Source organism: Argopecten irradians, chromosome 14 (assembly GCF_041381155.1).
Source record: "Argopecten irradians isolate NY chromosome 14, Ai_NY, whole genome shotgun sequence".
Lineage (NCBI taxonomy): Eukaryota > Metazoa > Mollusca > Bivalvia > Pectinida > Pectinidae > Argopecten > Argopecten irradians.
The window spans coordinates 2,910,142-2,922,789 of NC_091147.1; the positions used below are offsets into that span (position 1 = coordinate 2,910,142).

At 40.3% G+C, this 12,648-nt stretch overlaps 1 protein-coding gene and 1 pseudogene across 3 annotated transcripts in view; both read right to left on the reverse strand.

Annotated features, from left to right (window-relative positions):
- Positions 1-12,648, reverse strand: part of LOC138307215 (monocarboxylate transporter 12-like) — a 137,999-nt gene that overhangs the window by 37,185 nt on the left and 88,166 nt on the right. The gene's annotated exons all lie outside the window — the stretch shown is intronic.
- LOC138307645 (histone-lysine N-methyltransferase, H3 lysine-79 specific-like) lies at positions 9,736-11,373 on the reverse strand (annotated as a pseudogene).

A 12,648-nucleotide genomic window follows, 5' to 3' on the forward strand; every position in this document is an offset into this window, starting at 1 on the left:
CCAAGGGACAATACTCTAGATTGAAATTTTTATACATGTACATAATTTGAAGTACTTTTACAGAATTTGAAGTACTTTCACAAAATGCCTTACAGATTTTTTTTCAGCGGTTGTAATAACCCATGATTCCATAAAAAGGGAGTTTCCGATGCCGCAACGTTGACCGTCCGAGGTCGGAATCACCCGTTAGCTAGCTTGCATTCAGCAACCCATGATATGTAGTCGATGTTATTTTTAGATCTCTCACTAGCAAAATACAATAATCATTCATGTTTGTTTGTTTGTTTATTTGATTAATTAAGGTCAAATTAACAGCTATGGTCATGTAAGGACGGCCTCCCATGTATGCAGTTTGTTGCGTGTATTAGAATTGTACCTGCTGCCCCTATTGCATGATCGTAAAAGGCGTCTAAATTAAGGATCTTATCTTTTTTGGATTGTACTACCCAAATTTGGCCAGAAACATCCTTGGGGTTAACAGAATTCGTATAAATTTTGGCTTTGACCCCCTGGAGCAGAAAAAGTGGGGCCCAATAGGGGAATTAGAGATTAGTTAATATTCAAATTCCTTCAGAAAATAAACAATGATCTTGTATTCAGAACATTACTTGGCATTACAAACCAGGTGAGCGATACAGGCCCTCTGGGCCTCTTGTCGTATTGTGTCTTCTTGTATATTGGAACTGTTGTCCTTTTTATAGTGCCATATCACTGAAGCATGCCGCCGAAGACAACAAACAACACACCCCACCCGGTCACATTATACTGACAACGGGCAAACCAGTCGTCCCCACTCCTGTATGCTGAGCGCTAAGCAGGAGAAGAAACTACCACTTTTATAGACTTTGGTGTGTCTCGGCCAGGGGACAGAACCCAACCTTCCTCACAGGGGCGAACGCTCAACTCAAGGCCAAAAGTGAGGCGGTACCAAGGAAGATTTGTTTGTTTGATTAATTAACGTCATATTAACAGCTATGGTCATGTAAGGACGGCCTCCCATGTATGCGATGTGTTGCGTGTAATGTTGTGCGAGGTGCGTATTTTAGGAGACTGCGGTATATTCATGTTGTGTCTTCTTGTATAGTGGAACTCTTGCCCTTTTTATAGTGCTATATCACTGAAGCATGCCGCCGACGACACGGGCGAACCAGTCGTACCACTCCCTGTATGCTGAGCGCTAAGCAGGAGAAGAAACTACCACTTTAATAGACTTTGGCACCGCCTCACTTTTGGCCTTGAGTTGAGTGTTTGCCCTTGTGAGGAAGGCTCAGGGTTTTGTCCCCAAGCCGAGACACACCAAAGCCAAAAAAATGGTAGTTACTGCAGTCTCCCAAAACACGCACTTCACACGCTACACACTGCATACATGGGAAGCCGTCCTTACATGACCATATCTGTAAATAGGACGTTAATTAATCAAACAAACAAACAAACTTGAATGAAATGAATATATTAGAAATTTATTTCAGAAAATCAAATATTTTAGAAATATTGCATAAAAAGAATGCAAATGACTTTGTGAATTGAAAACATTTCCTGCCGAACTGGAGGTCACATTCCCTGAAAGGTGGAACTAATCGATGGTAAATTGTACTTTATCCATGTGCATGTCGTTATGGGATCTTGAAACCAACATATTGAATAGCGGTCATTTTAAGTTTCAAATCATACAGAAATTCACAACACTTTGTTTACAACATTAAAGGAAAAAATCATGACAAGTTGAACTTAACTGAATTCAAAGGTAAAAAGGTTCAAAATGAGTTTTTCAAAACAGTCAGACAATGTAAGCTATCTTGGAGAATAATGAACAAGAATTGGTCAGAGACCATCTCAGGATCAGTCCAAGAAACTTCAAGCAGAATCTCATTACTTCTACTTCCCGGCAGCGACTGTTGATAATATAAAGATCTAGCCCAAATGTTTATATAATATATCTTACCAAGGTCACAGTTGTCCGCATGTTGAGGTTAACACCCCCTCCATATGTCCCAAACATGCCGAACAGATAGGTCTGTAATTGGTTGAGTGTTATAATCCAAACCTTTTTGTCATTGGTAACTAGCTGCAAATTGAAATAAAAAAAAATATGTTTAAGTATTTATCTTCATTTATGCAAAGATGTCACCATATCAGCTGATACCTTAAGAGTTCTATACATATTTTATGAACTATATGCAGTAAAAAATCCATTATTAACCCCCACCTATTCACACCCTCCTACCCACACAATCCCAATCCTTCTCATTCATACACATACCACCCACTAACTGCAAGTAGATTTATTTATATATGTTTTCAATGCAGTTATTGCTATCCAATAGTTGGTTGTATAACTTAGAGGGGACTCAACTAATTTAATTGATAGCAAGTATAACAGGCCAGAAGGAATATCATAATTAAACTATCTCCGTATCTACGGTCTATCTTCATAATGGGCGCTAGCGAATTATGAGATGATTGTCTGCAAAGTTCTGGCATAGATGGAAGTTAGTTATTGCTTATTACGTATTGGTAACGTTTTCGGTGTCTATTATACCCTCATACACTTCAAGTAAATGTATGTATTTATTAATCAAAATCATTACTTAATACTTTCTGTTACACATATTTAAACAAGCTAGAGGTAACATAACATTAATCAAGTTATGTTTGCATACATTACTTACTTTGTGTCGCACTTGATTTCTCCAATTGGTGAAGTGGTAGTATGCAAAACTCGCACACATCATGGCCGAAGGTCCAGCAGGCTCATAAATTTCTGAATATTTTCCTAATCTCAACCTGACAAAAAAGATATAACATGAATTTATTTACTGTGAAACACATATTTGTTCATTAGGTTTTCTTCAATATTTAACATATTTAAACTATTTGACAAGGTCATTGCGGATTACTAGTTCGCAACTAGCCTAATTGTACCTGCTGCCCCTATTGCGTGATCGTAAAAGGCGACTAAATTTAGGATCTTATCTTTTCTCTTCTTCCTAACTGACTTTATCTTTCCTAATGCCTTCCTTAGCACCGCCTCACTTTCAGCCATGAGGTGAGCGTGAGGAATGCTCTGGGTTCTGTCCCCGGGACGAGACATACAGGGAGTGGGACGACTGGTTCGCCCGTTGTCAGTATAATGTGACCGGGTGGGGGGTACTCCAGGGTGACTTCGTCGGCATACTTCAGTGATATAGCCAGTGTTCGAAATAACCGCCTGCCCGTCGGCCCGTGGCCGATAATAATTGCGTCGGGTCGAGTACTTGGCTACTACGCTGGCCCTTATTGCTGGCTGAATGATCTATTGTATGGTACATTGATAAAGTTAAATCTAGCAACCCTCCTCTGTATTCTTAGCGTTAAATTTTCCGGAAATTACGAGTTTATTTATAGAAATACAAAGCATGTAGTCTTACATTACGTCACCATTAGCCAATTAGATCATTATACAACCTGACAATTCAAGATCAGTTGTGCACTTTATCAGGACGACTTTTTTCACAGGCATACCGAAACATGTTATTGACACTGACTTGAGCCCTGCAGGTAGGGCGTTAGAATTGTACCTGCTGCCCCTATTGCATGATCGTAAAAGGCGACTAAATTTAGGATCTATCTTTTCTCTTCTTCCTAAGTGACTTTATCTTTCCTAATGCCTTCCTTGGCACCACCTCACTTTTGGCCTTGAGTTGAGCGTTCGCCCCTGTGAGGAAGGCTCTGGGTTCTGTACCCTGGCCGAGACAGACCAAAGTCTGGAAAAGTGGTAGTTTCTGCTCCTGCTTAGCGTTCAGCATACAGGGAGTGGGACGACTGGTTCGCCCGTTGTCAGTATAATGTGACCGGGTGGGGTGTGTTGCTTGGTGTCTTCGGCGGCATGCTTCAGTGATATAGCACTATAAAAAGGGCAAAAGTTCCACTATACAAGAAGACACAACACGAACATACCGCAGTCTTCCAGTACACTCACCTCGCACAACATACACGCAACACACCGCATACATGGGAGGCCGTCCTTACATGACCATAGCTGTTAATAGGACGTAAATAAATCATACAAACAAACAAACAAACACTGACTTGTTAGCTCACCTCGCCCGAAGGGCCGGTGAGCTTATGTCATGGCGCAGCGCGTCCGTCCGTCCGTCAACATTTCCTTTAAATCGCTACTAGTCATAGAGTTCTGCATGGATTGTAACCAAATTTGGCCAGAAACATCCTTTGGGGGAGGGGAACAGAACTTGTATAAGTTTTGACTCTGACCCCCCGGGGGCAAAAGGGGCGGGGCCCTATAGGGGAAATAGAAGTAAATTCTATAAATCGCTACTTGTACTAGAGTTCTGCATGGATTGTAACCAAATTTGGCCACAAACATCCTTGGGGGAAGAGAAACAGAACTTGTATAAATTTTGGCAGGAGGGGCGGGGCCCAGCCCCAGGGAACTTGTATAAATTTTGGCAGGAGGGGCGGGGCCCAATAGGGGAAATAGAGGCAAATCCTATAAATCTGTTGCTCGCTCGGCCTCTTGGTCGAGACAAACAAACTTTTTGTGGATCTCTTGACCCCAGCTGTTAAACAACTCAGAACAGACAAATAAGAGAAATATTAATTTACAACATTTATTCACAAACAAGAGCAACAAATGGACAATGAGGAAATTACCCCTACTGCCTCATTTAATAGGCTTACCCCTTGAAATCTACATATAGTAGTAAGGCACAGTCATAGTGAAGGTGCAAGGCAAGTCCTTAGAAGGTGCACTGTGAAGGTGCTACCAGACCGTGAAGGTGCTACCTTTACTGAAGGTGCTACAGTGAAGGTGCTACCAAGCACAGAAAGGTGCCACAATGTCGACTAATGTGCATTATCGGCCTTAAATCAATATAATATTACCACAATGGCTTAATAAATAGATATAAAAGTATGTTTCTTTGACTATTTAGTCATCAAGTATAAACGCAATCGTACACATCTTTGAAAGTGGAGGTAGGTCGGCACAGCAAACAGAATGTGCTTGGATAAGCACAGACATATATTAATCAGGTCTGGTTTCTATTCATAACTTATTCTCCAAGTAATTACCTCTGCTGCCATTATACTGGTACTGGATATATATCAGCAATCAGCAACTGGTATAATATATAAAATATATACGCTGGAACTCAGCAAGCAGCTCTGGATTTATTTACCGGGCTACCGTTCAAAACAGAATGCCGATCTGAGCTTGTATTCACCGCCTTTTATACACTGCGAGTGACGTCACACCATCTACTGACGTCACACTTGTAACCTCATAGGTTTCCGCTCTTCGCTCGCCCTCGATCATATCAGCCAATCAGCGTCGTCGAAACATCAGTTAGGCAAACACTGTTGCGTCCCGGCGAAGTATACAAGGAACAGCTCTCTCGTTTCGGTGTAAACTACAGCTATTTTCCAAAGAAATATAGACTACTAAACCATAAATCAATCTGATTAAAATACAGATCCTGATAACCACTCCGTTATATAAAGGATCTGACAATATCCCATAGGAGGTCACGTCCAGATGACCTTTATTCCACGTGGTCTTCATATAGGATACATTTTCTACACCTGTCACATCCATTGAAAACGATATTTCGTCCCAGTATACCTAAACAATGAGCGTTATTGTGCTCTTTGGGCGAGATGACTACGTAAACCAAAATAATTCTGACAGTTTTTTCAAACTATTTCGTCCCTAAAATTCACTGTCAAAATTTTGCAAGTAGCAATTTGATTGGCCATTTCCAAAGGTCACCTGGACACGACCCCTTAAGGAATTTTCTCAGATCCTCTTATCAAACGTAGTGATAATAAGGATCTGTATTTTAATCAGATTGAACCATAAATATGGTTGATAGGTATGTGTGACATGATTATGAATCGTACCTTGTTACATATTTTTACCGTCAATGCGTATTATGAATAATATTAGTGGTGTAAGTACTTTGTTTGCTGTCGTCTGCCTGACAGTTGACAGCGCGCCTTATTGTTTACAATCTCGGACATGCGGTTAGTAAACAGACTGTTCTGCCGTGTTTGTAACATTGCCCCCTTCTTAAGAGTCGGCTTTGGTCCTCCAAAGTGGTAAGTTGTCAATATTATTCACAAACTTAACCTTCATTGCCTGCACAAGAAGACTGTCGTACGTATGTACTTTCAGTCGGTATTAAATGACCATTCACCTATTCACCGTTTTTGACATCTGCTGTCACATGCATATATTCTTCTTCTCTCTGCAATCTGCCTCAGCGAATCGATGTGCAGCTTGGTATTTATCGTGGTAAATCCACATTCTAATAGAAAATAGATATATCTACTGATCCACATGTTGAGGTATACTTTCTATTTCATTGGATCAAAACAATCACAATATTTGAACATAAATACATGTAGGCCTAATTTTCAACATTGAAATAGGTCTTGATATCAAGAGTTAACATGTTCATGCATGACGTGTAGATATATCTATTTGTAGGGCAAGAATAACTTTTATCATTTAATTAGGATATTTTTTTTCTTTAGCAAAATCCTGACCAATTATATTCACAGTAACACATAATGTATGGTCTCGCACACACATTCCATAAGAATGTTTGGATGAAAATCCTCCAATTATTTAAATATTTACATTTAGATATGATTTCTCTGCTCACCACTCATGACAGTCATGTCACAGTGCACCTCGATGCATACAAAAATCTTGCATCCCCATGCATCCATATCTAGCATCCCCATGCATTCATATTCATAGTCTGGAACTGTTCAAATCATAAAAAACAGTACTGGTACAGTACAGTTTCTGACAATTCCTTAAAATTCAAAAGTCTTTCAACTATTCGGCAAAACTTGAACACTGCCACTGGTTAAAATCTTAACACTCGCAGTTAATAATATTATTAACTGCTATTAACTCCAACTCTGTACACAGATGTACACAATAATAGTAACACACTCATTCAAAAATTCACTTTTGTTCAGTAGTGAACAGATTTTCTTAAGGTGTAAGTATCCACCAAAACAAAATACTCAGCATCTTGGCATTATACAATATGCCATGAATTATTATGATATACCACAATTTGGGATATCAAACTCTATAAAACTGGAAACTCTATCTAATCTGTAACATGGCATGCTTACATGTATACCATATTCGCCAGGTAATTAAATTACAATAAATGTACAAAAATGAACATTAGTTCATCTAATTTAACTGCATTCCCTTGATTCGGCTTTCCCGATATCTTAGCTGTATTATTGCAAGTAATTATTATCAGAAACTGGTACTTATTATATACAATAGTACATAATAATAATACAACTTTCTGCATTCATTTTCAGCCGTCCCATGACTTGGTGAGGGATTAATCCATTACTGCTCAGGTTTTGCTGATCCGAATTCTACGTTGATCTGTTATTACAGCAACTGGTTCCTCGGTCAAGCTGGTGTACTGGTAATTTGTATCAGAAACCTCAGGAATGGGCTTGGTTTGTATTGTGTACTCTCCATAAGCTTAAAGCTATATATGATAAAGACTAATTTTTATCAAAAATGTCTTTTGACTACAATATACATGTACTAAATACTCTTAAGACTATCTTGAGTTACATGTGTATGTGTACACCTAATTATAGATTACTTGCACACTTTACAAATAAATCAAAAATAGTGTGCTATGCAGCATAATTAACTTGTGACTTTCTATAAGTTTTCAGATGTGCACATATCTGATAAGTAATTATATTATAACTATAAGTGTAGATATACTTACTTATGAATATTCAGGATTATATTACTAAAAATTATATATATATATATTAGGTATGAGAAGTGAAGTGTTTAGCTAGTAGAGTGGTGATATTACAAGATGTGAAGATGAATGAAATATAAAATTTGGATGGTACCGTACAGAGACTAAAATTGGCCTAAATTATTAAATATGACTTGTTAGCTCACCTGGCCCGAAGGGCCGGTGAGCTTATGTCATGGCACGGCGTCCGTCGTCCGTCCGTCGTCCGTCCGTCCGTCTGTCCGTCAACATTTCCTTTAAATCGCTACTAGTCATAGAGTTCTGCATGGATTGTAACCAAATTTTGCCACAAACATCCTTGGGAGAAGGGGAACAGAACTTGTATAAATTTTGGCTCTGACCCCCCCGGGGGTAGGAGGGGCGGGGCCCAAAGGGGAAATAGAGGTAAATCCTTTAAATCGCTACTTGTCATAGAGTTCTGAATGGATTGTAACTAAATTTTGCCACAAACATCCTTGGGGGAAGGGGAACAGAACTTGTATAAATTTTGGCTCTGACCCCCCGGGGGCAGGAGGGGCGGGGCCCAATAGGGGAAATAGAGGTAAATCCTTTAAATCGCTACTAGTCATAGAGTTCTACATGGAATGTAACTAAATTTTGCCACAAACATCCTTGGGGGAAGGGGAACAGAACTTGTATAAATTTTGGCTCTGACCCCCCGGGGGCAGGAGGGGCGGGGCCCAAGAGGGGAAATAGAGGTAAATCCTTTAAATCGCTACTTGTCATAGAGTTCTACATGGATTGTAACCAAATTTGGCCACAAACATCCTTGGGGGAAGGGGAACAGAACTTGTATAAATTTTGGCTCTGACCCCCCGGGGGCAGGAGGGGCGGGGCCCAAGAGGGGAAATAGAGGTAAATCCTTTAAATCACTACTTGTCATAGAGTTCTACATGGATTGTAACTAAATTTTGCCACAAACATCCTTGGGGGAAGGGGAACAGAACTTGTATAAATTTTGGCTCTGACCCCCCAGGGGCAGAAGGGGCGGGGCCCAATAGGGGAAATAGAGGTAAATCCTTTAAATCGCTACTAGTCATAGAGTTCTACATGGATTGTAACTAAATTTTGCCACAAACATCCTTGGGGGAAGGGGAACAGAACTTGTATAAATTTTGGCTCTGACCCCCCCCCCCCCCGGGGGCAGGAGGGGTGGGGCCCAATAGGGGAAATAGAGGTAAATCCTTTAAATCGCTACTTGTCATAGAGTTCTACATGGATTGTAACCAAATTTGGCCAGAAACATCCTTGGGGGAAGGGGAACAGAACCTGTATAAATTTTGGCTCTGGCCCCCCGGGGGCTGGAGGGGTGGGGCCCAATAGGGGAAATAGAGGTAAATCCTTTAATTCGCTACTAGTCATAGAGTTCTGCATGGAATGTAACCAAATTTGGCCAGAAATATCCTTGGGAGAATAAGAACTGAGTTTGTTTAAATTTTGGCTCTGGTCCCCGGGGCAGGAGGGGCGGGGCCCAATAGGGGAATTATAGGTAAATTCTATAAATTGCTACTTAATTGTCCTAGAGTTTTGTATGGATTGTAACTAAATTTGGCCACAAACATCCTTCGGGGTAGGAGAACAGAACTTGTATAAATTTTGGCTCTGACCCTCAGGGGGCAGGAGGGGCGGGGCCCAATAGGGGAAATAGAGGTAAATTCTATCAATCGCTACTTCTCATAGAGTTCTGCATGGATTGTAACCAAATTTGGCCACAAACATCCTTTGTGGAAGGGGAACAGAACTTGTATAAAATTTGGCTCTGACCCCCAGGGGGCAGGAGGGGTGGGGCCCAATAGGGGATTTAGAGGTTAATATTAAAATTCCTTCAGAAAAGAAACAATGAACCTGTATTCAGAAAATTATTTGGCATTACAAACCAGGTGAGCGATACAGGCCCTCTGGGCCTCTTGTTTTAGTAGTTACATTAATTTTTTGTATGTTTAATTATTTTCCAGAATGGAATGAAAATCCTCGTTTCCAGGATCTTGTGAAGGTCATGTAGTTCATAGAATTCAGCTTCCAGCTGGAGCTCCCTAAGTTGTCCAGTACTACTTGGTAGTGTCTCCACAAGGATCCTGGTACGGTTCCTATAGTAATTTAATATGGTCCGAAAGTGTGTGCTGTCTCTGTCGATGAAATACGTATATACTCCTTCAACACAGTAAGGTTTCATTCCGATGTTCTTTTGCACCATCCTGTGTAGTAAGCTATTTGGCACCTCAGCAAGGGTTGAAGCTGACGTCTCATACCTTTTCCCTCCAACATTGATAATAATCCTCTTGCTTTGGGCCCTTCTCAATCTATCCATCCTTCGGTCTTTCTTTTTTTTCCTCTCTGTCCTCCTGCTCCTTCTGGTGTTATCACTTTCATTACCACTGCTACTACTACTACTTCTACTTCTATTACTATTACTACTTCTACTCCTATTACTATTACTGCTTCTACACCTACTACTATTACTACTGCTACTTTGGCTCCTGTCTCTTCTGGTCTCCTCTGTTACTGTAATTTCCTCGATTTCCCCTAACTCCCATTGTTCCTCCTCTCTCTCAACCTCATTCTCTAACTCATCCATCTCCTGCTCTCTGTCCTTCTCTTGTCTTTCTTCCTCCATCTCTCTCTCCTTCTCCAGTCTTTCTTCCTCTATCTTTATCTCCTTCTCCAGTCTTTCTATCTCTAACTTTTCTTCTTCAGCCTTCTTCCGTTCATCTTCTAACTTTTCTGCTTCCTGTCTCTCCTTCTCCTGCCGTTCTTTCTCTGATCTTTCTTTTTCCTTCTCTTGCTGTTCCCTCTCCAACTTTTCTTCTTCGGCCTTCTTCCGTTGCTCACGTTCTAAACTTTCTGCTTCCTTTCTTTCCTTCTCCTGGTTTTCTTTTTCTAATCTCTGCTTCCTTCATTTCTGTTTCATTTCCTTCTCCTGTCTTTTCTTTTCCTGTCTCTCTTCTTTCTCTCGCTTTTCCCTTTCCAACTTTTCTTCTTTAGCTTTCTCATGTTCTTTGCTTTTCAATCTTTCTTCTTCCTGTCTCTCTTTCTCTAATCTTTCTTCCTTCTCCTGCTGTTCCCTTTCCAACTGTTCTTTGGCTCTCTCTCGTTCTTCACTTTCCAATCTTTCTACTTCCTGTCTCTCTTTCTCTTGCATCCCCTGAGTCATCTTTGGGATCTTGAACTCTTTCAGCTTTGTATCAATCTGAACCTTTCGGCTATCTTCTATCTTTCTTTTCATCGTTTTCTGGTGGGAAATGCTACGGTTTGCCTTGCTCTGGTCTTTTTCCCCGGAGATGGTCGTGATAAGAGTGGACGTGGACCGTAAAAATGAATTGTACTCTTCCTCCACTTTCTGGCCACTCTCCATATTGCTTCTCCGCACAAGAACCATCGGAGGGAGCCTCCCATCCTTCGAACAGGCATGCTTGGACGTCGAGCGGTTAAACAGCCCCTTGCATCCTTGGCACTGCCAAGCAAAACCAGAGTGCTGCTCCAGCATGTGCCTCTTGGCTAAATATCTCTCCCTGAAGCGGTAAGTATTGCTACATAAGCCGCAGGAAAACATGCACTCCTGCAATAAAATAATGAGTTTGCTAGTATATTCAGGATTAATATTTAATAATATTTTAACATCCTCTAAACAGTTACAGTTGGCATCCCTAGATAAGACTTTAGATGATCGTGGTGAACAACCTTTGGTTTTGACTTTGTACTGCGCTGGATACGGTAAATGTTGTCGCTAAGACGGTCAAGGACTATAAAAGGGCCATTCCATTTCTTCTGGAATTTGCTCCTTCGTCCTTTACATTTAGAGTCATACAGCCATACATAGTCGCCACGATTATATCTATGTAATTCTGCACGTGCGTCATATACCCTCTTCATTCGGTCACTTGATAATTTCAGTTTGTTGCGTGCAAATTTATGAATAGTTTCTAAATGTTTTGCCAAATTGTAAGCATATTCACTCTGGAATTCTAAATTTTCTTTTACAGAATCTACACGCCCAAGAACCAAATCAATCGACAGAGAAACTTTACGGCCTAACATCATCTCACAGGGAGAGACACCGGTGCTATCATGTGTAGCTGATCGGTAAGCTAACATCAGAAGGTAAATGTGTTGGTCCCAATTTTTTGATTGTTCGAGACAAAAGCAGATAGCATATTCGCGATTGTTCGATTGGCTCTCTCAATCATACCGTCGGATTGCGGTCGATAAGGTGTCGTTTTAGTCTTCTCTATGCCTAAAATTTTACACATTTCATGTATAACTGTGGACTCAAAATTTGGACCTTGGTCTGAGTGTAACTGCATAGGGACGCCGAAAAGGGAAACAACTCTCTACAATTTTCTCAGCAATAGTATGTGCTTTTTGGTCCCTAATTGGTACAGCATCTACCCACTTAGTGAAATAATCACCCATCACTAGCAAATAGCTCCACTTAGTGAAATAATCACCCATCACTAGCAAATAGCTCCACTTAGTGAAATAATCACCCACCACTAGCAAATAGCTGTTGCCTTTACTGCTAAGTGGTAATGGACCCATGATATCAACAGCTAACCGTTCCATCGGTGCTCCAACTATGTATTGTTTTAAGGGAGATCTATGTTTTTTTAAAACAAGCTATAATTTTCAAATATATAGCAGAACAAAATACTCGGAAAACATATAAATAAAAATTTTCTAATAAAACTAAATAGATCTATGCACAACTATCTGCATCTTGATTTTAACCCTTTAACAATTTTGTCCCAAAATTTAGCAGATGAATGCATGTGTCATAATGACATTCACACGCTGATGGTCTTGCTTTTTATATCTTTATAATGACACA